This window comes from Suricata suricatta, chromosome 4 (genome assembly GCF_006229205.1).
Source record: "Suricata suricatta isolate VVHF042 chromosome 4, meerkat_22Aug2017_6uvM2_HiC, whole genome shotgun sequence".
NCBI classification, from domain to species: domain Eukaryota; kingdom Metazoa; phylum Chordata; class Mammalia; order Carnivora; family Herpestidae; genus Suricata; species Suricata suricatta.
In genome coordinates this window covers 101,415,428-101,442,551 of record NC_043703.1, presented here as the reverse complement: position 1 = coordinate 101,442,551, position 27,124 = coordinate 101,415,428, and the positions used below count along the sequence as shown (strand labels likewise).

At 38.1% G+C, this 27,124-nt stretch overlaps 1 long non-coding RNA gene across 1 annotated transcript in view; it reads left to right on the top strand.

Annotated features, from left to right (window-relative positions):
- The window catches only part of LOC115289242, a 49,267-nt gene that overhangs the window by 8,866 nt on the left and 13,277 nt on the right, over nucleotides 1-27,124 (top strand). Inside the window, exon 2 of the long non-coding RNA XR_003907501.1 lies at nucleotides 14,126-14,240. This is a non-coding gene — a long non-coding RNA (uncharacterized LOC115289242). The remainder of the gene's footprint in view (nucleotides 1-14,125; nucleotides 14,241-27,124) is intronic.

Sequence of the window (27,124 nt, the reverse complement as noted above, 5' to 3'; positions counted from 1 at the left end):
TGTGGACATTCAAAGGATAAAGAAATATTATGAGCAATTTTATGCTGAAAAATTTAATAACCTAGATAAAACAGCCCAATTCCTTAGAAGCTACAATCTTCCAAAACTCAGAAAAGATGAAAAAGACAATCTGAATAACCTCTGTTGATTAAAGAAATTGAATCAATAACTAATAATCTTCCAAACAGAAAACATCAGGCCCAGACAGTTTCAATGGTAAATTCTACAAAACATTTAAGAAAGAAATTATGCCAATTTTTTATAATCTCTTCCAGAAAAGCAGAAGAAAACTTTCTAACTCGCTCCATTAGGACAGCATTACCTTAATACCAAATCCCAGATTTTGCCTCTACTACAAAGACTTAAAAGAAAAATAAAACAATAGACTAGCATCTCAGGAACTAACTATCTCTCAGGAACATAGATACAAACATTCTCATTAAAATATTAGCAAATCAAATAAACAATGTATAAAAATAATTAGATACCATGATTATGTGGGATTTATTCAAGGAGTTCAAGGCTGCGTCAACATTTAGAAAATCAATTAATGTCATCCTTCACATCGGCAGACTAAAGAAAAGAAATCACACAATCATATTAACTGGTGCAAGAAAGCATTTGACAAAATCTTAAACCTATTCATGATTAAAACGCTCTCAACAAACTAGAAATAGAGGCACTTCCTCAACTCTGTTTTATTTTATTTTTTAATTTTTTTATAGTTTATTGTCAAGTTGATTTCCATATAACATCCAGTGCTCTTCCCCACAAGTGCCCTCCTCCATGACCAGCATCCTCCTTCCCCTTTCCCCCTCCTCCTTCAGCCCTCAGTTTGTTTCCAGTATTCAAGGCTCTCTCATGATTTTCCTCCTTCCCTCTCCCTAACTCTTTTTCTCCCTTCCCCTCCCTATGGTCCTCTGTTAGGTTTCTCCTGTTAGACCTATGAGTGAAAACATATGATTCTGTCCTTCTCCGCCTGACTTATTTCACTTAGCATGACACCGTCAAGGTCCATCCACTTTGCTACGAATGGCCATATTTCATTCTTTCTCATTGCCATGTAGGATTCCATTGTATAGATAAACCACATCTTCTTGATCCATTCATCAGTTGATGGACATTTAGGTTCTTTCCATGATTTGGCTATTGTTGAAAGTGCCGCTATTAACACTGGGGTACATGTGCCCCTATGCATCAGTATTTCTGTATCCCTTGGGTAAAAACCAAAATGGGAGGCATCACAATCCCAGATTTTGCCTCTACTACAAAGCTGTCATCATCAAGACAGTATGGTACTGGCACAAAAACAGACACATAGACCAATGGAATAGAATAGAGAACCCAGAACTGGACCCACATATGTATGGACAATTAATCTTTGACAAAGCAGGAAAGAGTATCCAATTGAAAAAAGACAGCCTCTTTAGCAGATGGTGCTGGGATAACTGGACAGCAACATGCGGAAGCATGAAACTAGACCACCTTCTTACACCATATACAAAAATGAACTTCAAATGGATGAAGGACCTGAATGTGAGACAGGAAACCATCAAAACCCTCAAGGAGAAAACAGGAAACAGCCTCCTTGACCTCAATCGCAACAATTTCCTACTCGACACATCCCCAAAGGCAAGGGACATGAAAGCAAAAATGAACCCTTGGGACCTCATCAAGATAAAAAGCTTCTGCAAGGCAAAGGAAACAATCAAGAAAACGAATAGGCAACCGATGGAATGGGAAAAGATAGTTGCAAATGACATATCAGATAAAGGGCTAGTATCCAAAATCTGCAAGAAACTCACCAAACTCCATACCCAAAAAATGAATAATCCAGTAAAGAAATGGCCAAAAGACATGAATAGACACTTCTCCAAAGAGGACATCCAGATGGCCAACAGACACATGAAACGATGCTCAGCATCACTCATTATCAGGGAAATACAAATCAAAACCACACTGAGATACCACTTCACATTGGTCAGAGTGGCTAAAATGAACAAATCAAGAGGCTATAGATGTTGATGAGGATGTGGAGAAACAGGCACCCTCCTACACTGTTGGTGGGAATGTAAACTGGAACAGCTGCTCTGGAAAACAGTGTGGAGGTTCCTCAAAAAACTATCAACTCTATTTTAAAAATCTAAAGGACTATATAGCAAATGTCATACTTAACGGAGAACAACTTGAAGTTTTCATGCGAAACACAGCAAGGATATCTCCACTTACCACTCTTTTTAACATTGAATTAAAATTCTAGATAATCCAATAAGACAAGAAAAGGAAATAATAGTATACACAGTGGGAAAGAAGAAATAAAACTGTCTTTGTTTGCATATAACATGATTATCAATATAGAAAACCCAAAAGAATTGAAAAAATAACTCCTAGAGCTAATAAGCAATTAGAGCAAGATTGAAGAATATAAGATTAATATGCAAAAGTCAATTGCTTTCCTGTATACCAGCAATTAATAAGTGGAATTTGAAGGTAAAAACACATTTCCATTTACATTAGCACCCCCCCCAAAAAGAAATATTTAGATATAAACCAACAAAAGATGAAAAAGATCCGTGTGAGGAAAATTACAAAGCTCTTATGAAAGATTTCAGGGAAGAACTAAATAAATGGTGATATATTCCATGGTAATGGATAGAAAGATTCAATATTGTCAAGAAGTTAGTTGTTCTCAACTTGCTCTATAGACAAAACCCAATCCCAATTAAAATCCCAACAAGCTATTTTGTGAATCTCAACAGATTCTAAAGTTTATATGGAGAGGCAAAAGAACCAGAATACCCAAGTCAATATAGAAGAAGAAGAAGCAAGTGACAGGACTGACACTACGTAACTTAAAGACTTATATAAAGTTACAGTAATCAAAACAGTGTGGTATTGGTGAAAGAATAGATGCATAGAAAAATGAAACAGAATAGAGAGTCCAGGGGCACCTGGGTGGCACAGTCAGTTAACTATCCAACTCTTGATTTCGGCTCAGGTCATGATCTCACAGTTCATGAGATCGAGCCCTATATGGCACTCTGCACTGGCAGCATGGAGCCTGGTTGGGATTCTCTCTATCCCTCTATATCTCTGCTCCCCACCCCACTCTCTCTGTCAAAGTAAATAAACATTTAAAAAAAGAATAAAGAGTCCAGAAATACACCCACATTAATATAGTCAACTGGTCCAAGCAAAGGCAATGGAGCAATATAGCAAAGACAGTCTTGTTCAATAATGGTGCTGGAACAACCAGAGATCCACAATCAATAAAAAGGTGGGGTAGGGGGTACACAGACCCTACACACTTGACAAAAATTAACTCAAAATGTATCACACACCTAATGTAAAATGCACAACTATAAAAGTCCTAGAAGGTAACACAGGAGAAAACCTAAGTGACCTTGGGTATGGCAATGACTTTTGAGGCTACAACACCAAAGGTACAATCCATGAAAGAAATAGTTGATAAGTTGGGCTTTTTTAAAATTAAAACTTACATTCTACAAAAGACAATGTCAAGAGAATGAGCAGACAAGCCACAGACTGGGAGAAAACAGTTGCAAAAACTCATCTGATAAAGGACCAATATCCAAAATATGCAATAAATTCTTAAAACTCAACAGTAAGAAAATAACTAAACTAAAAAATGGGTAAAAGACCTAAACAGACACTTCACCAAAATGATATATAGATAGCAAATAAACATATGAAAAGACGTTTAACACCATATTTTGTGAAGAATTACAAATTAAAAGAACAGTGAGAGACTACTACACACCTATTAGAAGGGCCAGGATCCAAAACAATAACTCTAATGCTGACAAAGATGCATAGCATCTGAAACTCTCTTCCATTACTGGTAGGAATGCAAAATGGGACATTCACTTTGGAAGACAGTTTGGCAATTTATTAGAGACCTAAATATACTACTACCATATAATCCAGTAATCATGCTCCTTAGTATTTATCAAAACAAATAGAAATCTTCTGTTCACATAAAAACCTGCTTGTGGATGTGTATAGCAACTTTATTCATAATTGCAAAAATTTTGAAGCAACCACAAAGTCCTTCTGTAAGTGAATGAATAAACTGTGGTACATCCAAACAGTAGGATATTATTCAGTGACAAGAAGAAATAAGCTATTAAGCCATGAAAAGACATGGAGAAAAAGACATGGAGGAAATGCATATTACTAAATGAAAGAAACCAATCTTAAAAGGCTACATACTATATGATTCCAACTCTCTGATTTTCTGGAAAAGGCAATACTATGGAGACAGTAAAAATATCAGGTGTTAGAAGGAGAGATGGATGAATAGGCAGAGTACAGAAAAGTTTTAAGACACTGGAACTATTTCTGGATACATGTCATCATATCTTTATCAAAACCCACAGAACACTTAGAATGACCCTAATTTAGGGGCGCCTGGGTGGCTCAGTCAGTTAAGTGTCTGGCCTCGGATCAGGTCATGATCTCACAGTTCATGGGTTTGAGCCCCGCGTCAGGCTCTGTGCTGACAGCTCAGAACCTGGAGCCTGTTTTTGGATTCTGTATCTCCCTCTCTCTCTGACCCTCCCCTGCTCACGCTGTCTCTCTCTGTCTCTCAAAAATAAGTAAAAAAGCATTTAAAAATATTTTAAAAATTTAAAAAAGAATGACCCTAATTTAAACTATGCGTTTTGCGTGATAATGATGTGTCAATGCAGGTTCACTGATTGCAATAAATGCGCGTATCACTATGGCACATGACGTCCATAGTAGGGAAGTTGTGTAAGAATAGGGGGTATGTGGGAACTCTCTGTACTTTTCACTCATTTTTCTATGAATACAAAAGTTCTCCAAAAAATAAAATTATTTTTTAAATAGAGACTTCTCAGATTCATACCTGGAAGTCTTGGTTGGAACATAGGACTCTGTTTCATAAATTTCAAGATGATTCAGATATGCAGTCAAGGTTGAGAACCATCAGGTAGGTCTTGGCATCCTGATTTTTCGAAATGTAACTGTACTATTTGATTTTTTTTAGACTTTTAATCTCTGGTAGATGTGACATTCTAAATTCATCTGTAATATGTTAATGTTGGATAATGCTTAAATATATCAAATATTTGCATTTATAAAGTAGTCTTTCTCTACGGTATTGTTTAAAGCAACAGGAGCACTGTATTAGAGGGTAGCTATATCTAAAGAGCCAAGTTATGGAGTAAAAATGATGATGCTCTTCCAAAGGTCTGTTCTCACAGAGCAAAGAAACAAATAAGATATCAATAATCAGGACATGGCAACTATAATCCCATCATTCACAGCTTCAATTTTCCTTCAAAAGAACAAGTGATACTGTTAACCAGACCCTGCAAACACATATAAAACAAAAAGGAAGCCTGGAAAAGAAAAGGTGAAAAATGGCATAAGAAGCCTTATCCTCCTTCCATGATCAAGTATACTAGTCCCACCCTTTGGAGCTTAGATGAACAGAATGAGGATCACGGAGTTCTTAACACTAGCCTTTTCTTTCTACATAACCCAGAATGATGTAGCTCTCTAAAACGCAGTAAAATGGATGGAAATGTTCTCCTTTGAAACCAGATGTTTTCTATCTTTCTAAGCTCCAATTACTTCAACACATTATTTAACTGCACTCATATCAGATCAGGGCCACCTGTTGTATCCTCTGCACACTTATGAGAGATTTAAGGTTAAGCTTGTATTTATGGTTTATCTAGAAAAGTCAGAATGCAGTTGATAGGATGCTTTTAAAGTCATCTTGAGGTCAAAGGATGTGTATATGGTAGATTAACAGATAATTGAGATACTGTGCTTGTAGTGTAAACAAAATCAAACCTAATTTTGTGATTCATTACATAAATTTGGCTATAATCCAAGACTAAAAACTCATCATCTGAAATAAAACTACATGCCAGGAAAACATAATATAACATTGTTAGACTATCAGGAAAACTTCTTAAATTCCATTAGACTATCAGGAAAACTTTTAAAGAGAGAGCACAAGCAAGCAGGGGATGGCCAAAGAAAGGGAAAGACAGAATCCCAAGCAGGCTCCACACATTCAGGGTCAAGCCACACCTAGGGCTCGAACTCATGAACTGTTAGATCATGACCTGAGCCAAGATCAAGAGTTGGATGCTCAGCCAACCGAGCCACCCAGGCATCCCAAGAATATTCTTTATTACCAAGATAGATTTTTTTATATTGAAATGTTCTGGTTTTGTATGGTTTGAAGTTAAATATGTTCACTCTGATATCAATAAAATGTGACTTTATGTGTATATCTATTGCCTTTCTAATGGAAAATAAGCATTTGAATAAAACCAAGTAAATTGATGTCCATTCATTAAATAAATGTTTATTGAGTACCTATTACGTGCCAGGAAATATTCTCTATGCTGGGATATAGCAGGGAACAAAATATACAAGTCCTTGTTGTAGTCAAACGTTGAAATAAATTTACATCTAACATTGATCACAAAGTATGTTCTGACAAATGAACAACATCAAAAAAAGCCCAACAATGTAAACTTAGTGATATCGGGATATTCACAGAGTTTTGAGCCTCTGAAGTAAATATTGCCTATTTGCATTACTCCACCATTTAAAAAATTAGCGGTAGGTAATGTTACTTGTAAAACAACTATTCTAAGTAGAAGAGAGATGGGGAAAATAAGTGAGAGGCACACCTCCTCTTTCCACTCATTTGTCTTGTGATTAGTTAGGCATGTGTGTAAATTAAGAAAGACTGAGAAACCCAATTGCAAAGTCTAACCATTAGAAAAAATTGCTTGAAATTCAAGGCTATTTACTTGGATTGACGATAAAGATTTCAGTGTGGCTAAAACACTGTTACAAATGAGATTGGTTGTGGTTTGGGGAAGGTTCACTTTTCCCATTTTCCTTCCTTCTCCATGGAGACGTGTGCCAGACTCAGAGAGTATCCATCCTCATTTACTCCTGTCTGAACCCCAATCATACTCTGCTTTCCCAGTTTTAATCTTGGACAAATTAGGTTTAAAATCTAGCCTTCCTGGAAAGATTACTGTAGAAAGAAGACAACTTTTTTCTTTCTTAAATACGACTTCGAAAGTGACAGACTGGAAAATCTCTGCAGGCAAATGTGATGTCACTAAAGAAATCACACACTTACCCGTAGAGATTCTACAGTCTGACATCTTCAAGCATCGAACTATTCATCAGCTATGCTTTTCTGTATGCAATCCTTTGACTTGAAAAAGTCTGGAGTAGCCAAATAGCCAAACTATAGATAACTTATTGAATTTTGGTTTCATCTAAACAAGGGGACATACATGCTTCATGATGATTGAATCCCATCAAATTAATTTGTAAGAAGGTCAAATGGCATAAAGCTGCTAAGAGCAAAGTGTGATCACCAGACTAGCAGTATCAGGGCCACCTGGAAATATACATCCGCGTGCCCAGCCCAGGTCTCCTGAATCAGAAACTTTGAGAATGATCACCTGTCATTTATGCTTCAACAAGCATTCCAGGTGATTCTGATTCACACTCAAGTTTGAGAACCACAGGCTTAAAGAGAAAACAAAGGATTATTGCTGACACATTGAACTCAGAAACTATCTGATGTTAGTAATATATGAAAAACTCAGATAAAAGAATGTGTATTCACTAAAATATTATTGTCTAGGATACATTTCTTGTCTAAAGTGATTATCTTAATAACAAGCCTAAGTATTAACAATGGAACAAAACACCTTCCTTTAACTCTTACTTTGCCAGTGGAATTGCAGAGCTCTGCAATTTTCCTTAGAAATAAAGAGTTAAGAAATCTTATTTAGGAGGAGAAAACGTTTTCATGTTTGGGAGGATTAAAAGAGTACTGACATCATTCAAGCCATGAGCCATAATTCTTATTAGATTTTATTGCTACATTCTTTACACAGCTTTGGAAAGTTATTCCTAAGAGCACAAAATATGCACTTAGACTGCACACAGAGAAGGAAAATGCTCTCACAATGAAATTATTTTAGCCTGACACAATATATCTTGAAAGACTCAAGACTTGTTCTCTATGTAACATATCTTTTCAAAATAAGAGATGAGTTTATCTGAATTTGTATTTTTCAGTATCTTTGATCATGTCCCATCTTAACAATTAGGTCTGTCTATAAAAGATCTAATTTCTGCATATAAAAATAATTATTTTTTTGCTCTCTGATATTATAAGAATTGCATGGCAAGAGGGTGAAGAAAATAATACAAATTAAAAATTATAGTTGAACTTGGCCTTTAATGACAATGAATGAAATATATAGCAGAATGGAGTACTGAAATGTGGGTATGCCTGTTAATCAGTAACTTCTGGTAGCATGTTAAAAATTCATCTTCAGTTTCATTCATAATGAATTCATTTTTATTATTTCTGGACCACACCAATTTCCCATGATGTGGAAAAAACTGTAACATTCAAAAGTTGAATTAGATCACACACAAAACGACAACTTACTCAGATTATAATAATAAGATTTGGCTTATTCATTGACAAGTGAGAGCCCAGCTATGTCCAGAATCTGCAAAGACAGTGCTGGAGAACAGTAAGATGTTCCAGAGACTACAAACACCCTGAAAGAAGTACATTTACTTAGATGTGGATGAAAAGACTCTTTAAATACCAGGTTTCTTTGCTTTTATTAGAATTAAATCAATTCAGTATTGATGGAATTGCAGATCAGGGACTCCCAACTGGCAATCTTAAATGCCTTTGATAATAAAAAAAAAATTATTAACCAATACAAGCAATTTGATACACAAAGTCTTTCAAAACATGGGGTTCATTGGAGAAAACAGTAAAAAGGGATGCTAGGAATTTGGTATCCTCCTAGGTGGTAGGACAGCTAGAACTCTCTGACAGCAACAACTAATAGGGTTTCCTACATGAAACCCTCAACACACATTGTCTAATTTAGTCCGCACAAACCTGATGAAGGAGGTTATTAACTGTCTTATTTTGTGAGCAAAGAAACTAAAGTTTAGAAGGACATTAATGGAAAGAAAAGAAATACCTGAACCTGCATGAATGTACATCTGAGACAGAAGAGTATGGAGAATGAACAGGGAACTAGAGGTCAGGAAACTGGATTTGGAATATTTGACTCCCTGATTTGTGCCTCTCTGGGTCTAAATTTCCTCATATTTAAAACAAGCTAAGTATCCCCTTTTCCTGTTTACTGCCCATGGCCAGGAAAACACTTGCCAATGATAAAGAACTGAAAAATGTAGGACATTGTTATTACGCTTGGGGTGAACTGGCAAGCTTTGGGGATGGCCTGGTGTCTTTCTATTTCTCCCCCTCCTCCACCATAAACCACATCTATAGCTGTGGAAACTGCAAGAGAAAGGATGCTGCTGGAAATATTTATTTGTCCTTATAATTGGCCCCTCCTAACACTCTGGCCTACTTTGATCATTCTCCCTCCAAGGCCCAGCCACGTTCCTTTGTCCCACTCTGGTGATCCCAAGGCCACACATCATTAAAGCAAACAAACAGCCTCTCTTGAAGGGCTGCACCAGGCAAGTTCACATGGTCTTCTCTTTCTTCCTTCCTTCCTTCCTTCATTTATATTTGTTTATTTTTGAGAGAGAGAGAGAGAGAGAGACAGAGCGCAAGCAGGGCAGTCGCAGAGAAAGAGGGAGACCCTGAATCCGAAGCTGGTTCCAGGCCCCGAGCTTTCAGCACAGAGCCCAGTGCTGGGCTGGAACCCATGGACCACGAGATCATGAGCTGAGCTGAAGTCAGACACTTAACCAACTGAACCACCCAGGCATAACGTGGTCTTTCCTTCCTTTTTTTTTTTTTAATGTTTTATTAATTTTTGATACAGGAGAGACAGAGCATGAGAGGGGGAGGGTCAGAGAGAGAAGGAGACACAGAACCGGAAGCAGGCTCCAGGCTCTGAGCTAGCCATCAGCACAGAGCCTGACGTGGGGCTCGATCCCACAAATGTGAGATCTGACCTGAGCTGAAGTCGGAGGCTTAACCAACTGAGCCACCTAGGCGCCCCTCCTTCTTTTGACAGGGGAGCAGATTTCCTCCTTTTCGCCTTCAAGGGATGCCAGGGTTTTCAAGAAAAGTAAAACTGAAAAACACTGGTGCCCAAAAGCCTATGCAGAAGTAGAGCTTGACTGCCATGGGGTACAATGTACCTTCCCTCAGGGCCTGAAATTGCTAGCAGAGCCAATCCTGACAGACACTTTACAAGCTCTGTCATAGAATCTTAATAGTTTAGATCTGGAATGGAAAATACTGACCACTTATTCCAATTCTATTATTTTGAGCATTGTATACTAGGCCTCTCACACCTTCTCTTTTAATCTTTCTAACAACCTTGTGTATTTAATGGTACCATTTTGCAGATGAGAAAACTGAAGCTCCTAGAGGTTTAGTAAGGGCCTTGAGCCAGATCTATTTGGCTCCAAAGCCCATCATTTTAACCACCTGATTTTAAGGCCCGGAAAGATTCAGTGGCCCCAGGTCACATAATAGTGGTAAGTCTGAAACTAGACTTTAGTTTTCTTTGCACCATATGACACTTGTTACTACTTGAACAGTCTATATTCCTGGAAAAGTGTCAAACTATTCAGTTTGTCATATAAACCCAATGGCTGACTCGAAATCAAAGCTGCTAAGTTATAATCTACCCCTAGAGTAGGCACCAAGAAAGAAAGTTTTGTATGAATTCTGCATTTATTTATACTTTACCCCCAGTGGGTAAGTGCTAAAAGTATGCCTTTGTATTCCTGAGGACATGACAAACCATCAAATTCACACAACATTATGAAGCAGATGCTTTTCCTAATTTCTGCTGGTAACCGAAAATGCAAGAAAAAACTAATCATTAATACAGATGGTCCCTGATTAACAATGGTTCGACTTAACAATCTGTCAACTTTGGGGCATGTGTGTGTGTGTGTGTGTGTGTGTGTGTGTGTATAAAAGTGATACCAGTAAATAAAATACTTTGAATTTTGAATGTTGAGGGTTTCCCAGGGTAAAGATACATGGTATAATACTCTTACCTGATGGTAGACAATAGCATATGATAAATGAGGATAAACAACCAAAATACTTACAACCATTCTGTACCCATTCAACCACTCTGTTTTTCACTTCAGTACAGTATCCAATTTTATAGGATCTGTTCCAGACTTCATTATAAATAGGCCTTGTGTTAGAGGACTTTGCCCAATTGTAGGACTAATATGTGTTCTGAGCACATTTAAAGTAGGTGAGGCTGAGCTACAATTTTCTACAGGTTATGTGTATTAAGTGCATTTTTGAGAGAGCATTTCCAACTGACAGTAAGCTTATTGGGATATAACCCCATCATAAATCAAGAAAGACCTATCTATAGCACAGCAGGGATCATGTTGGAGTCTTGTAAGACCAGGCTTGAATTTGCACTCATAATAAGCAAGTAAATGTTACCAACTCATTACTCATCTTCCAATTTCCATGTCACTTGTTAACTCTGCCTTCTTTTTTTTCTTTTTTAATTTAACGTTAATTCATTTTGGAGAGACAGAGAGAAAGAGTGTGAGTAGGGGAGGGGTAGAGAGAGAGAGGGAGACACAGAATCCAAAGCAAGCTCCAGGCTCCGAGCTCCGAGCTATCAGCACAGAGCCCAGTGTGGGGCTCAAACTTGTGAACTGTGAGATGATGGTCTGAGTTGAAGTTGGATATTTAACCAACTGAGCCACCCAGGTGCCCCAAATCTGACTTCTGTAAAGTTTCACCTGAAGGACCCATTAAGGATATGACAATATGTAAAAAATAGATAACCTTTCCATTTGACAAATGGCTTTTAATTTTCTGTTTAGTGCTCACCCACAGGAGTGGGTACCAAAATTAAAGTAGCACGTAATGAAATTTGATCTAATAAAAACTGTGGTTAATTGCTATGCCAAATTATAACATTAATTCCTTGATGCAAATCAAAGTACAAAGGAACCTTTCCTGAGTGGCTTTAATTCAGCTTTTGTTTTTCCCTCACATACTTGTTCCTCACCACCTTGCTTCTTATTTTCTTTTCTTCCTTTTATCTTCTCCCTCATCTCTGCAAAACTCGGAGCTGTGTTTGGTTGTAGAGAGGGGGAAAGGTGAAGGGCAAAATAATTTCAATTGGGGTGTAAAACATACCAGCAGTAATTCAAAAATTACTCAGGCTTCAACCAAGAGCTTAAGAAGAACTAAAAGTCATTTTATTTGCCCAGTTACTGGTTTAAGGAAACCAGGGATCATCATGTATTTTACGAAAAAGGTAACTTACCACCATTATAATTATTGACAAATAGTTGTTGGCCATACCATGTGCTTGCAACAGTGCCAAATGCTGTATTTTTTGAAGGTTTCAGGCAAGGAAGACAGAGTATTCCTTTTTCTAGTGGGGACTCCCCTCTGAAACTTAATTTTCAGTGCCCCTATGGTTTGAGAGGGTGTGTAGAATTATCCCTTATTTCAAGATGTAATTAAACTTCAAGTAGATTTTATTATCTCACTTTTATGGAGTTTTATGGACTTTAAAGTGTTTTCTCCAACTTGTTTTTAGAACAAGTTCTTTATTCTTACTTTATATACAAAACATCCTAACTGGCTGCATTTGACTTTAAATATGTATGTTAGAAGGACCCAGATTCATTTAAGAAACTGAGCATGTGAAAACTAAAAGTAGTAAATATTTATGAAGATGGTAATGTTCTCTTTCTTGACCTGGGTGGTGGTTACATGGGTGTGTCCACTTTGTGATAATTCATCAAGCTGTACACTCATGATTTGCACATTTTTCTATAAGTATGTTTACCTCAATAAAATAACTTAGAAGTACATATTTATGAAGAGTCCTGACATCCCCTCCCCAAACACATGCAAGCCCGCAATCAGAAAAATGATTTCACAGGAGAGTATTTATTTTTTCCTTTCCTAGAGCCCTCATTTTTTGCCTCAGGGACTTTAACTCTTCAACCTCAATCCAAGAGATTGTTTGTAGGGCCTCCCTCTCATCAGTATTCTCCCTTTATGCTTTTTTCTTTTTCTCAAGGAATTTCTTCTGTTGACTGGGCCCCTTTCTTCTCTAATAGATCCCTATCATTCCTTCAAACCACAAAACTGTGTCCTTCCTCTTTTGCTCACAGTATGCCCTCTGACCACCCTTGCCCTTGCCCACAAAGCTTTAGTTGTCCTTTCCCGGGTGCCAGCTGGGTGACTTTCTCAGGCTGCTCTTCAAGATGGGCTCATAGGATTAAACATTACTATGCCTCCTACTTTCTTTCTCTCTTTTTCTCACTATACCTCTGGAACTTGTATTTCCAGCAGATTGAGTCCCATGTTTCTTTGCAACTCCATTGAAAAGTACTATTACTGAACATTCTCTAATTTTCAATGTTGTTTCTTTTTATAGTGTTTATTTTTGAGAGAGAGAGAGAATGAGAGTGACTGGGAGAAAGGCAGAGAGAGAGAGAGAGAGAGAGAGAGAGAGGGAGAGGGAGAGAGAATCCCAGGCTCAGTGTGGAGCCTGATGCAGGGCTTGATTCCACGAACTGTGAGATCATGACCTGAGCCAGAATCAAGGGTCAGATGCTCAACCAACTGAACCCCCAGCCACCCTCAATTGTGTTCTTATAAGAACCACCCTGATAGGATTGCTGTCAAAATCAAATCAAATAATCTACATAAAATACTTAGTATACATACTAAATAAAATACTCAGATATACGGTAATCACTCATTAAATAGCAGCTTTTGTTGTTGTTAATAATAGTATGATTAGCTAAGGATGTTTTTTGTTTGTTAGGACAGTAAGGTCAACTCAAATTCCTAACCTGTGAAAATTGTAATGCCGAGGGAAAAATAAGATAGTAGCTACCACTTATTAAGTGTTCTGTATCAGGCACTGTTAGGCACTTTACACAAATAATCTTATTTAAACCTCTAATAATAATATGAAATAGATTTGGGGATCCCATTTTAAAATGAGAAAACTGAGTCGTGTAAGGGTCATACCATTTTTCTGGGTCACTTGCCAATTAAACTGAACATGGAGCTGTGTCTGCTTCTGAAATAACCATCTTCTTGCAGGATGTGCATCCTGCCAGATTATGGCATGGCACTCAGCCCCTCAATAAGAAGCCATTGGGTTCCAATACAGAAGAAATCTCAAACCTGGCCCCTGCCTCTAAGGAGCAGACAGTGGGTAAGTCAACCTTGTCACAACCTTGTCCAGCATTTTGTATTTGAGACCTAAAGATTTGCAGGCTTCAAGGACCTAATCATCTTCTACTCTTTTGTGTTTATTGCCTTTAGCATCTCCTCCATCATCCCAAACAAAGCATCATCCTAAAAAATTGTGAAAAATTTATAGACTAAAGTTTTTTCTCTGTTGTAAGAATCTTGAGCAGTCTGGAATTCTAGACACTGCCTCCTAAAAATTTCTAGGATAAACTTCCCTTATTCCTTTACTATAGGTGTACTCTACAAAAGAAGGTAGGTTTAAATGATTCAGACACTAAGACTACAATCCCATTGAGTCATGATTAATGCCTCATGTCTTTGGTCTCCAGAAAGACAACCTCCTAAATACTCTTTCTTTTTTAAGAAATGGAAGGTGGCATACACCAAGTCTTAAGAGTTACACCCAATTATACATAGGCAATCCTTAATGAATGTTATAATAGCAACTAGTTTATTTATTTATTTCTCTCCAATTACTCATGTCAATATCATTATCCAATCTGCTAATGGCTTTCCTTGAAGAGGTTATTTATTCATCTGCTTTGCTTCAGTTATGAAAGAGGCACTGTGCCCCTTGAACTAGGGCTGGTTTCTTTTTAAGGCTTTCTAGAAGCTTAAACTAGAAGAGTATGAAAAGCCCTTTTTTTATGAGAACCATTCTTTATATCAATTACACTTCTGCTCTGTCATTAATTGTGACTACCTATTTAAGAATGTCTCCACCATTCAGAATGTGGAAAACATGCCAATGGGAAGCTCAGCTCAATGGCAGTTCTGGCTTTGGCTTTGGGCTGGACACCCACTTATGCACAGTATGACTCAGACTCCCTTCTCGTAACGCCTTATCTCTAGACACCATTCTCCATGAATCCTTTTCTCTATTCGTAATCACTTCTAATCCTCATGCTCCTCTGTCTGACCTTCTCTTCCCACAAAAATCCAGAAAGTATGCACTTAATAAACAAACAAATCCATTGACAAAGATAGATGTATTCAGGGCAGCTTTACCAAAATTCAGCTTCAAACTGGTATTTAACAAAATTCCAGCCAAAATGCTCATTTGTAACTCCAGCCAACTATTTTATTGAAACCAATTCGAAGCCAAACATTTTTTGAATGCCTACAAAGCTACAAAAATAATAAATAATGTTTGGCTATCTTTCAAGCCTTGGGGGATTCAGAGTCCCGATCCCATAAAGAGCAAGAAGGCAAGGTAAAAAGGAAGCAGACCTGGAAAAGGTTATTGCCTGGAAAGTGACTCCCACCCAGAAATCAGAGAGAGGAAGTCTGTTTGGTGGAACCTGAGGTGGTCCCCATGTCTGCTAGGAAATTAGGATATAGAACAGAGTCCTGTTGAATGGGTTCTTATAAGTCCTCTCACCCATCAGCACCTTTTCAGTTGGTTTTTACAGATTTTTCTGCCTTGTTTTGAGTTAATTTCCAAAAGAGGGATTGCAAAAGACACTCGAATGTAACAAAATTAGTACCACTCCAGCACCAGTGTGTTTGAGTACCCAAAGACCTGAGCTGTTTCAGAATTCTGACCAGAAGGCTGAGGGAGGAGTAGATTTCTAAACAGCATGTCTCAAATGACAGAGTGCTCATATCCATAAAGAAGAGAAACCAAATTATAAAATGGCTTATATCAACTCTGGATACCATTGGGTTCAGAGAAACCATAAGCATCATGCAAACTCAGAAGCCCCTCAATGTAGAAATAGAGACATCTCTTGGCCAACATCCAAGAGCACCCTGGTACATCAATAATAAGTCAGTAACTTGAGCAAAGTACAGAAGCAGATTTGAAAAACTTCTAAGAAGGAGGCACCTGGGTGGCTAAGTCAGTTGCAGGCCTGACTTTGGCTTAGGTCATGATTTTGCAGTTTGTGAGTTTAAGCCGCATGTCAGGCTCACGGCTATCAGCCTACTTCAGATCCTCTGTTCCCCTCTCTCTGCCCCTCCTTTACTTGCATTCTCCCAAAAAATATGTTTTTAAAAAAGAAAAGAAAAATTTCTAAGAAGGAAGAAAATAACATAAGCATAAATATAAGCATGGAATTTGGGCACCTTTTCTAAAATCTAGAGGTTGGAAGAAAAGAAAAGGAAGTGAGTTAACCAAAGTACATCATAGTAAAATCAAAACAAAATAAAACCAGAACGTACTGAGTACCTAAGTATCAAATTTTGTACTGGGAAGACATTTCCACAACACTATCCCATTTAGTTGTTAATAATGTCACCCACGCGTATTAACAATGCAGAAAGTGAAGCTCCAAGAAACAAAACGATTCACCTTAAAGCACCCCACTAGTAAGTGAGAGTACCAGGAATCACACACTGCTCTACCTCACTCCAAAGCTCACGTGCTTCCCGACCCCTCACACTATCTTCCACAGTCGCAAAAGGAGGGGTCATCCTTACAAGTTTTCAGAAGGTATCGAAATAATTCTGACTCTGAGTAAATAATATGATCTTAAGAGAAATATTGTGATGCCACTATCTAAACAGATCCAATGACCTGACAGAAATTTCTGTTACATCCAAATACAAATCTATAGAGAGTAAGATCTAGGAATTTACAGAATTAAGATCAGAAATGCCTACATTGCAATGCCTGTAAGAATACCTTATTATGGATTTAGCATCTCCTTTCCTTTGGTAATATCCCTAAAATCCTTGAACCGGATGTATAGTTTTAGAAATAGCTTACTTCTTGATACTTTGCTACTATTTTTTTCAGTTTATCTGGCCTATGGACTATCTAACCACATTAGCATAGTTTTGTTCCCAAAACTACTTTGTATCATTTCCCTCCTTTTTCCTTTCAAATATCCATCGCAACAACCCAGTGAGGTGGGCAAGGCAGCCAAGTATGTGTCTATACTTTCCCTCTGGTGCCTCACCCACTGCAGCTGTGGGCATGACGTACCCTATGTTCGGGTTCGCCTGCAGTTATTCATTTTCCTCATCAATGTACAGTATTCCAGTCATGACCTTTTTCTAATGTTTTCCAGTAGAGGGAAGAAGAACTACATCTTTATTCTTGCTATCTCTTAATACTCACTTTTCAGTGTTAAACCTTCTAGGAAGAAAGGGAAAACAAATCTAAGGTTAAGAGAAAAGAAAAAAAGAACCAGCCTGCATGTTGCTTTGGAGTTGGATCTGATTTATCCTAACTCCTTGAGAAAAAAGACATGAGAAATGATAGGCCCTGGTTTTCTGCTTAGGATAAAATCTTCTATTTCTTTTTGATCCTGAGTAAGTTGACTCCAGAAAATAGATTTAGAACTGTATTTTAAATGTTAAATTTTTCAAAAAGTAGCCTTTTACTTAGGAGTTCATATGAAGAGCAAGATTATATCCCTTGTTCTTTCTTGTTCTTTTTTGTTTTCCTATCTGCCAGAATTTTCTCTATGTAAAGCCATTATTCTAACCAAGCATATTATCACTATCCTAATTCTGTAAAGTCTCAGCTATGTAGGGACAAGTTATGAGCTGGAATCTATAATTCTTTGCTTTAACCAACATTTCATTTAGCTCAACAAATTTTTATTGTGTACCTTTTAAGTAATAGATGCCATACTGAGAATTGTGTGGCTGAGACTGTGAAGATGTATAAGGGTGGTCCTCACATTTAGAAGGTCATAGTCTAATGAGGGTGATAACATGTAAGCAAGAAAATATCATTGTGTATAACAGATGTGAAAATAGAGAGGGTACAAATTGGACAGGATCGCAGAGTAGGGAAACAGAAGAGAGAGAGCAGGGTCTGACTTTGGTCTTAGAGTGAGTGTGTGTGTCAGTCACACAAGTTATGCATGTGTGCATATGTGTGTATCTGTATATGTTCAAGGAGGGAGAAAGGAAGATGAAACTGTCCCAAGTATGTGCAAAGGCATAATACAGCTCATTGGATCACTGGAACTTCAAGCAGTTTGTTATAGCTTGAGTCTATAATTTAGGGGAAGAAATGGATTAGTGTGGAATGAAAGTAGAGGGAAAGGCAGGGCAAATCCCCATCACAGTGTAAGTCCTAGCCCCAAATCAGACCTACAGAATCAAAATCTGGACATGGATCCTGGGGATCTATGTTTGTAACAAGGTCCTCTGATGCTTCTTATGCTCCCTAAAGCTGAGAATCCCCACAGCAGATGATGGAGAACCTCTGCAGTCTCTCCCTCCCTCCTTTCTTGAGCACTATCCCTGTGACTGATCAGCCCCACTCAATGAATTAGAAGGGCGGAGGCTCATGGCCTAATCCAATGTAGCTGAATAAAGCAGCATGCGCAAAGGGAAGGGCACAGAAACTACCATCTAAAAAAGGTGAAGACCTGGACCCCCATTATCACACCTGCCCCTTTGGTGAGTATATATATGCTTATTATTTTTTTCACTTACATAATTGCTATTTTTTTACCTGAGGAACTGTTTTAGGGTGTTGTTTGTATTCCCAAATTCCTTATAAAGCTTGCTTATAAATGGTTTTTGAGTAATTGGTTTTACATCCACCCATACTCTTACTTGTGTTTCTTATTATGTAAGGATTAAGTAGCATAAATCCTTTCTAAATGCAAAAATTAGGACATTATTTGCAATGCTGTACATACCAACAGTGTGTGAATATAAGATTTCAATTTGTCAAGAGAAGTATAATGATGACATCTCATCAAGAAAAAGGTCAGGAGACGTAAATCTTCAGCTGATGCACTCGGTGAATTGCGCCATGCTTTTACCCAAGGCACCCATGTGCCTCTGCTCACATGATGCTCTTCTTGCAGATCTAACCTGGATGGCTGTGAGTTGGCTTAATCTCAGCTGGCAACTGTGAGATGTTCATACAACCCCCCACAGCGGTCTCTGGGATTATGCTAAACAGAGCAATTTCCTTGCCCTCATGGATCAAAAGACCTGTAGGCAACCGAAATTATAGTATGGAATTACTAGATTATGACCAAAAAAAAAAAAAAGGCAAAGCTGCTATGATTACTGTTTCATGTTCGACCTCTTTTGATCTTAGTGAAGTCTTTTCCAAGGTCCTGCTCTACTTGAAAGGCAACCAGCCTTGATAATTAATTTGCCTTTATTAGATTCATGATCCATTTATAACACTCCTTGGTTTTGTTTTTATTTTTTAAATCAACCAAGGGAATTCAGTTTTATTTTTTTTTATAATAGTTTATTGTCAAATCAGTTTCCATATAACATCCAGTGCTTCTCCCCACAAGTGCCCCCCACCATGACCCTTTCAGTCCATGGTTCGTCTCCAGTGGGAATTCAGTTTTAGAAGTTAAATCTAAAAGGTTTTCCTTCTGAAAGCTCCTTCCACTCTTTCTATGGGTGCTGTCAGATTCCAAGCAGTCCAAAAGGGGTGATCTGCCAGGCCCTACTCAAACTTGAACTGCCCAGATTCTCACACTGAAAGTCTCTTCCTCACTCCTTCTATGAATGGTTCACATTCAACTGTCCTAACTGATATTGAAATTTAGAATCAACTGTGGTTCTGGCCTCAGAGACTTTTTTGAGCTATGCCTAACTTCCATTCTTAGTGACCCCTGGAAACCGGGGCAGAAGACTGTATCCTGGAAAAAGATTGAGAACAAATGTGATTCCTCAGGATAAAAAAATCAAGGCCAGTTCTCTTTCTCATTCACCCAACACCACGAAACCAATTAGATGGAACAAATTTATAATTAATGTAAGATTAACAACAAAAAGTATTAAACATGCTATTTCAAAGGTCTTGGCTGACATGTAGTTCCTTGTGTATCTTCAGGAAGAGAAGAAGCCTGTGTGTCTCTCTGATTAGATTACACATCTGCTGTTGTGACATATTAGGTTTCCTTGCCAGAAAGTGATGTTGGGTAGTAGGAAGTCAGTTTGAGGACTAGTTATTCCCAGACTAACAGGAAAAATACTGAACTATAAGCCAGAAAATAACGTACTGCTGATAAGAAGAGGGCTTCATATTAATCTGCAGGGCTCATTAGAGCCCTTTAAAGCTATAAATTCTCCAGATATCATCCATATCTTCCTGCAGGTTGAAATAGCCTTTTCCCCCATCAGACATTAAAAACTTACCTATTCCAATTCTTGGTGACAACGTTTCAAAAAAGATACATTCTTTTTTTCAAAAGGAAAGAAAATGAATGTCATTCAATAGGACAAGAAATAATTTTTAAATAGATGCGCACATACTATGTTTCAGGAGCTGTGTTTGTGGTCATGTTGGTACATGTGGTGAGTACTGTAGAGGCTTGCAGTACTGTCTACACGTTTAGGCATCAGGGGAGCTTTTAGAAAGGCCAAATGCAAGGACTTCATCACAGGTGAATGAAGTCAGAATGACTAGGAGTGGGGCCTGGACATCACTACTGAAGAGCTGCCCAGAAGATTCTAACATGCAGTCAGAGGTGAGAATCAGGGTATGTGAGTCCAACGAGACGGCTGTGGGTGGAGTGGAGTGGAGTGAAAGAGAAATGGGCAGGAGATGGAATTGGAGCAATAACCAGGTGGCCCCGGTTTGGATTTGGGGGTTTAAGGTGAATGACCTGAGAAGCACGGGGAGAGTTTTAATTAGAGAAGTAGCATGATTTGTTTCTTAGGTAACATAGATCGAATAGGATTTTCTCAGAACTTGATAATTTATAAACTCCAAGGAAAACCATGTGTTGAGGGTTCCAAATAGCACCCCTGCAATTAAACTTTAGAAGCACAGACCACAGATAGGCAGATTCCTACTAAGAGGAGAACTAGTATAAAAGAACATAAAGATAACTGGCTCTGGAATTAGAAGTCCCAACTCCTTTTGGCAGCTAATTAGCTTTGTTGCTGTTTTAAGGGGGAAAATCACGTATCCCTTCAGATTCATAAAATCTGACTTTAAAAAAAACCTTAAAAATTGTATCTCCCTGGTGATAATTAACATCAAAATAAAGGAAAGCTTTGGCATCTCTGTCAATGAGACATCCAAAATACTGTTGTTAGATGGGATTAGCTTATGACAGTGCTAATAGAAGATAGAGTACAACAGGTTTCCCAGCCTTTTCCTATGGTGGCTCTGTCTTGCTCACTCTCTGAGACCTTGTCAGGACTCCTAGGAACCAAGTCCTCACCTCAATCGCCAGAACCTATAATATGGCCCTTGTTATTCCTTGTTACTACCTATGCCATGAAGACTACCTACGTCAAAGTGGAAGAAGCCAGCCTCTCTCCCAGAGCAAGCAAGCAGAGCCTATTGCCAGTCTGCATGCCTGCACCTTAAATGTATGCTGAATCTGTGATCCTGAGTTACTGTGCTAAACCTGAATTTTATTCCTGCTTAGCGCAGGTGAGCATGTTCTCTTCATTTTCCAGCCTGTGTGTTCTCGTCAGATCACAGATCCCAACTCACTGAGGCTCTAAGCATGACTCATGTCAGACTTCACCTCTACTCCTGAATTTGGCTTTGCCCTTAAGAGCCACAGTGACAATGTGCCTCCTACAGCCTTTTCTACTTGGGGCCCCATGTAATGGGCTTCCCAAGACTGCTTCTTTAGATCTTCCCTGATTCTTCCCTGACCAGTTGTGTCACAGCATGTACTGCACATCAACCTGTGGTGCTCAAAACTTGTCTTGAGTGTTCTCTAAGCATCCCTCACTTTGTCCTCAGGTATAGGTGTCCCACCACCACCCAGTCCTGGTGCCTACCAGAGTGACAGAAGTCCAAAGATCCATTAATTTCCCCACTAATTTCCTAGTTTTCATCCTACCTTCAGTTACCCCAAATGAGCAAATATCTCCTCCTGAGCTCATTCCCCTGAACAACTCTTGACTCAGCCTTTATAGTGCTAGAAATCAACATTTTAGTCCAGGTCCAAAAAGTGAAGATTACCAGCCCCTTTAGACCATTAATGCTAGTAGCTCATCTGGCTCAGGAAGCTGACCTTGCTTTCAGTTACTGCAGGGAGTCCCGTGCTGTGCGGAAGCCCAGCTTGACCGCAGGTTTCATTTATTCCATTATTGAGAACAAGTTACCTAGATGGTGGTCACCCTTCTGCCTTCAAAGGTTTTTTTTTTTTGTCCTCTGTTTTTGAATGTAAGGAATGTGGGCGGGCTTAAGTCAGCCAGTAAAAGTTCCATCTGCACCAAGAAGGCCTCTGAGGTCACTGACAAAGTCAAAAAGCCCAAGGTATCCTAGCAGCACCCCTCTGCAAGCTAAAAGTGGCCCCAGGCTCACAATGTCTGTCTTCTCTGTACATCCAGATTAGAACTTTCTGTGGCCCTCTGTCCAGACTGTCCTACTGGAGAGTAAACCGTCATTGAATGCCCAGAAAGGCCATCTTTGTCTTCCTTTGCCAAACCCTACTTCTAATTAATTAATTTATTAAAAAATCAAAACTAAACAACAAATCAAAAGGGGTTTATGTGTCCAGTGATGATTGCAAGATCTCAGGAAGTCTACAGCTGCCCATCCTATCTAAGATAGAGCTGTCTTCCATGAAGGTGCAACAGGGTTAAAGAAATTTTCCTGGTTACAGAATCAATCTTCTATTGGCTAAAGCCCTTTGATATTAGTAATCTTGCCAGGTACCCAATTTGGGCCTGTATAATCCATTCTTCTTAATCATCTTTGAAGCCCAAACTTATCGTTAAAAACACACTTTCTTTTAGGGGTTATGGCATTATTTAACTCACTGTCTCAAACCAGCTGCATTTGTATCCCATACTCCACTAGCCATGAACACGATAGTCTGGAGCAGGTAAGGATGGAGAAGGCTCCAGGCTCAGCCAACATGGTTGACCACTAAACCCTGGTTTCAAATTCTCTCTGTAAGGTACAGCTGCATTTCATGTTTCATTCAGCAAGTACTTAATGCCCGTGATGTACCAGGGTCTGTATTGGGTATGCAGCAGTAAACAAACCATCTCTACCCTAGTGGGGGAGCTGGTAGTTAAATCAATCATGTAATACCTCCATTGTAATTATAGATGGTTAACTATGAGCAAAGGATGGAGAGACCTCATCTCAACACGGTGAGCTTGAGGTTTGAAGAATGGGTAGGAGTTGTGGGAACAGCGTGGTGAAAACCTCGGGAGAAGGGAGAAGTTTGATCAATTCTAGGAACAGATAAGTCTGCCTCTTAGCTGTCACCTGGAATGGACATACCTGGAGGATCTCTCGAAAAAAACTTCCTGGACATCCTCCAGAAAAAATGGCTCTCTTCTTTTTGGTTCTATTATAGACACCTTAATTATTGGGAGATGCCCTTGACCTATACAATGCTCCAAAGATTGCCTGTCTCTGAGTTGTCTTTCCTTACTATCTTCTTGCCCCATCTACAGGCAGACTAGCTCTATTTCCAAACTCAAATAATCCAGGGAACTGGAGAGTTTTTATTCTATGATTTTTCGAGAGTGAAAGGAAATGAAAACAGGAAGTTGCAAATGTATTCCTAAAGGATATGTGGTAGTATGATTTCTAAAGGGCAACATTCCTGAACTCCAATAATTACTAGGATTTGAATTTCTGTAGTGCTTCATTCTGGCCCTTCTTCCTTCTAGATCATCACACTCACTTTATCACAGTCCTGGTTAAGATCACTTGTTTCCAATAATTCATATAGTCTCAGACCAGGCTGGAGCAGTTGTTTTCAAATTATAGTCTCTGAGCTATATCACCAGGGAACTTGTTAAAAATGCCAATTCTTGGGTCCTGTCCCAGAGCCATTAAATTAGAAACTGATTGTATATTCCAGCAGTCTTTTAATAAGCTTCTAGACAACTCTGCATGCTTGTTTGATATCCACTGGCCTATATAGGAGCTTTTATCTAACTCCATGAACCCCTCTTTCCCCACCCAATTCCTTGCAGCAGTTTGTAGTTAAAGATAATACTCCCATAGTCAACTGTCCTAGCCACCATGTCCCAGTACTGAGGGTTTTCAAAACTTGTTGCAATCCATTACTAGGAACTCCAAATAGCCAATAGCCCAGAATCATGGCATGTGGGCAAGTGGACTATTGTTACTTTTGATAAATGATGCTACTTGAAAATTACGGTGCATATTTGCAACAATCAAATCTTGAGGGATCCTGTTCTTCACCTATTTTTATTTCCTTATCACATTCTTTCTAACTCACAAATGACATAATACCACCTAATTTCCCAGACACTGGTAAAGTTGTTAACTCAATTCTATAATCCTTCAAATCTACCTGCTAAATCAAAATTATAAGAGACCATGAGAGCTATAGAGAAATATGATGGGCTGACTTTTCGGGTCCTTGTCCTGGGATTTCTTCTCCAGCAGAAGTCTTCAGAGTCCCCAAGACTGTTCTAAGTTCTTTGGCTTTACTGAAATACTCTCTATGAAAAGCATATAAACCTTAAGGAAATGCCTGTTATACAATTGAGATAACATACTTGATCATAGATAACAACTCCAGAAAGAGAGTAAGATGGAACTTATTTTAGTGATTAGCTAGAGTGTTTTTAATGTATTCCAAAATTACACCATTGGTAAATTAAAATATGGTGAAATCTTAACTCTCAGGCCTACATGGTATTCAGATAAATGAAGACAGACAGACAGCAATCAGTGGACTTTCGAGACTCCATTCTATGATCTCCACTTTGATTCTATTTCCAAATCCCCTACCCTTTATGTTCAAAATATCCCATGTAAACCAAAAGGTCCATTGACAGAAGAACAGATTTTCTAGGTAATACTAGAAGCCTTTCCTTGATTCTCTTATTTGGTGGAATTTTAGAGGACTAATTAGAATTTTCTGATGATACAATCAAAAGATGACCTGCAAAATGATCAATAAGGTAGGAAACCAGTAACATTCTTGAAATTGTTTATCTGACCAGTATGTTTTTCTTGATATCCTGTGCCTCTTATAGCTATTAATTCTAAGTATAACCTTATCATTTCAGTTAGCTAGAAATCTAGAATAAAAGATATGATAAATCTGTCTTGAACATGTACATGCAATTTTTCCTAATCAATGAATCTGATACTAAATGCTCACCAAGTTGTCTCATTCAAATCTCCTTAGGATTTTAATTTTTTTAATTATCCTTAAAAACAACAGGAACAAGTGGCTTAAGGCAAGCTATTTTTAAAATATCCTCTCTAAGGGGCACCTGGCTGGCTTAGTCAGTTAAGCATTTGACTTCAGCTCAGGTCATGATCTCACTGTTCATGGGTTCAAGCCCTGCATCAGGTTCTGTGCTGACAGCTCAGAGCCTGGAGCCTGCTTCAGATTCTGTGTTTCCTTCTCCCTTTGCACCTCCCCCACTCATGATCTGTCTCTCTTTGTCTTTCAAAAATAAATAAACATTAAAAAAATTAAAATATGCTCTCTAAAAAATACCCACACTAGTTTGCCATCAAATACATGATTATACTACACAAGTCTTATATACATCATGTTTGCAATGTCTCTCTTGGTAAACTGAAGAAATTACTCATTAGTATGACATTGGATTGAGTTTATTACATGTCAAGAAGCATCACTTAATGGCAAATTTCATATGTAGGAACAAAGGGAACAAAGTTGTTGCATTTGGAAATAAATACTTCATATAATTATTACAGTTTTTGATGTCGTAGATACTGCATCAGGAACTGATTGGATAAGAATGGGTCACCATCAGTTCCTAATGCATTGCCTTCAGCATCTAAACAAGCACCAGTGAACACCTCATGTTAGAAGTGCCTGATGTGTTTATGGTTAGACAGTAAAGTAAGCACTCTTAATTAACCCCTGAAGAGAAATGTTTCTCAGAGAAGTGGTCCCAAAATGCCAAATCACCTATCATTAGCCTACCACACTTAGAGATGTATCACTGAACCCTAATAATCTAGTTTTGTGTTTGTGCCTGCAACACAATGGTACTTTCCTTGCTAAATATATAACTAAACAAAGCAACCTAAAGTTGCTGAATGTTTTTATAACTTGGGAAAAAATTAAAGACAAATTTTGAATTTTCTTTGCTTTGTTTTTTAAGCTAAGGGTCTATAAGGTTTAAATAGATATTGCTATTTGAAAAGGATTATTTCCAACTGCTACCACTAAAATAAATGTAATTATAAGAAAAAAAGTGCTACAAAGCAATTACTGTAAAAGATAACCTGTTAGTTAAATTCTACTTTTAATTAGCCGAAAGTCATTTGTACTTCTAGAATTTTCTAGTTAAGGGGTTAAGGCAGTTTGACAAGCTAGTTCATTTTACTTCACTTCCTAATTCACCTACCAAATATTTGCTGAACACCTACTGTGTAGAAGCTACTATCCTAGGCACTTGTGATATAGGAATGAGTAAAATCATTATCCTAATGAAGGATACCTTCCATACTAGTGAAGGGAGAGCACTAAAAGTTAATTTATGATATTCTGGGTGAAATCAAGAGTTTCCAGAAGAATAATAATCTTGAAATAGATAGACTTTAACATGGATGGGACAATATTGCATACAAACAATAATGCAAATTTTATGGATACATACTTATTAAATTTCAGAAGCAATTTAATAAGTTATTTACCATAAACTATATGTTGTATATATTTTTATATCTATTTCTTTCATATGCTCAGCTGAATATGTTCCCCAAAAAGAGAAAAGGCTACTGTGTGGGATCTCTGAATTCCTGCAGGTAATATGAGACATTTATTAAATTTAAAAACAATCCAAATATGGGCAGTTCCAGTAGAGTGCTATATTTAAAAAAACACAAGCTAGTGGCCATAAGTAATCATAAAAATAATCCCCAATTCTAGTTATATCTGACAAAGACCATTGAAGGAAAAGCAATTTAGGGCCCCTAGGTTTCTCAGCCGGTCAAGTGTCTGACTCTTGATT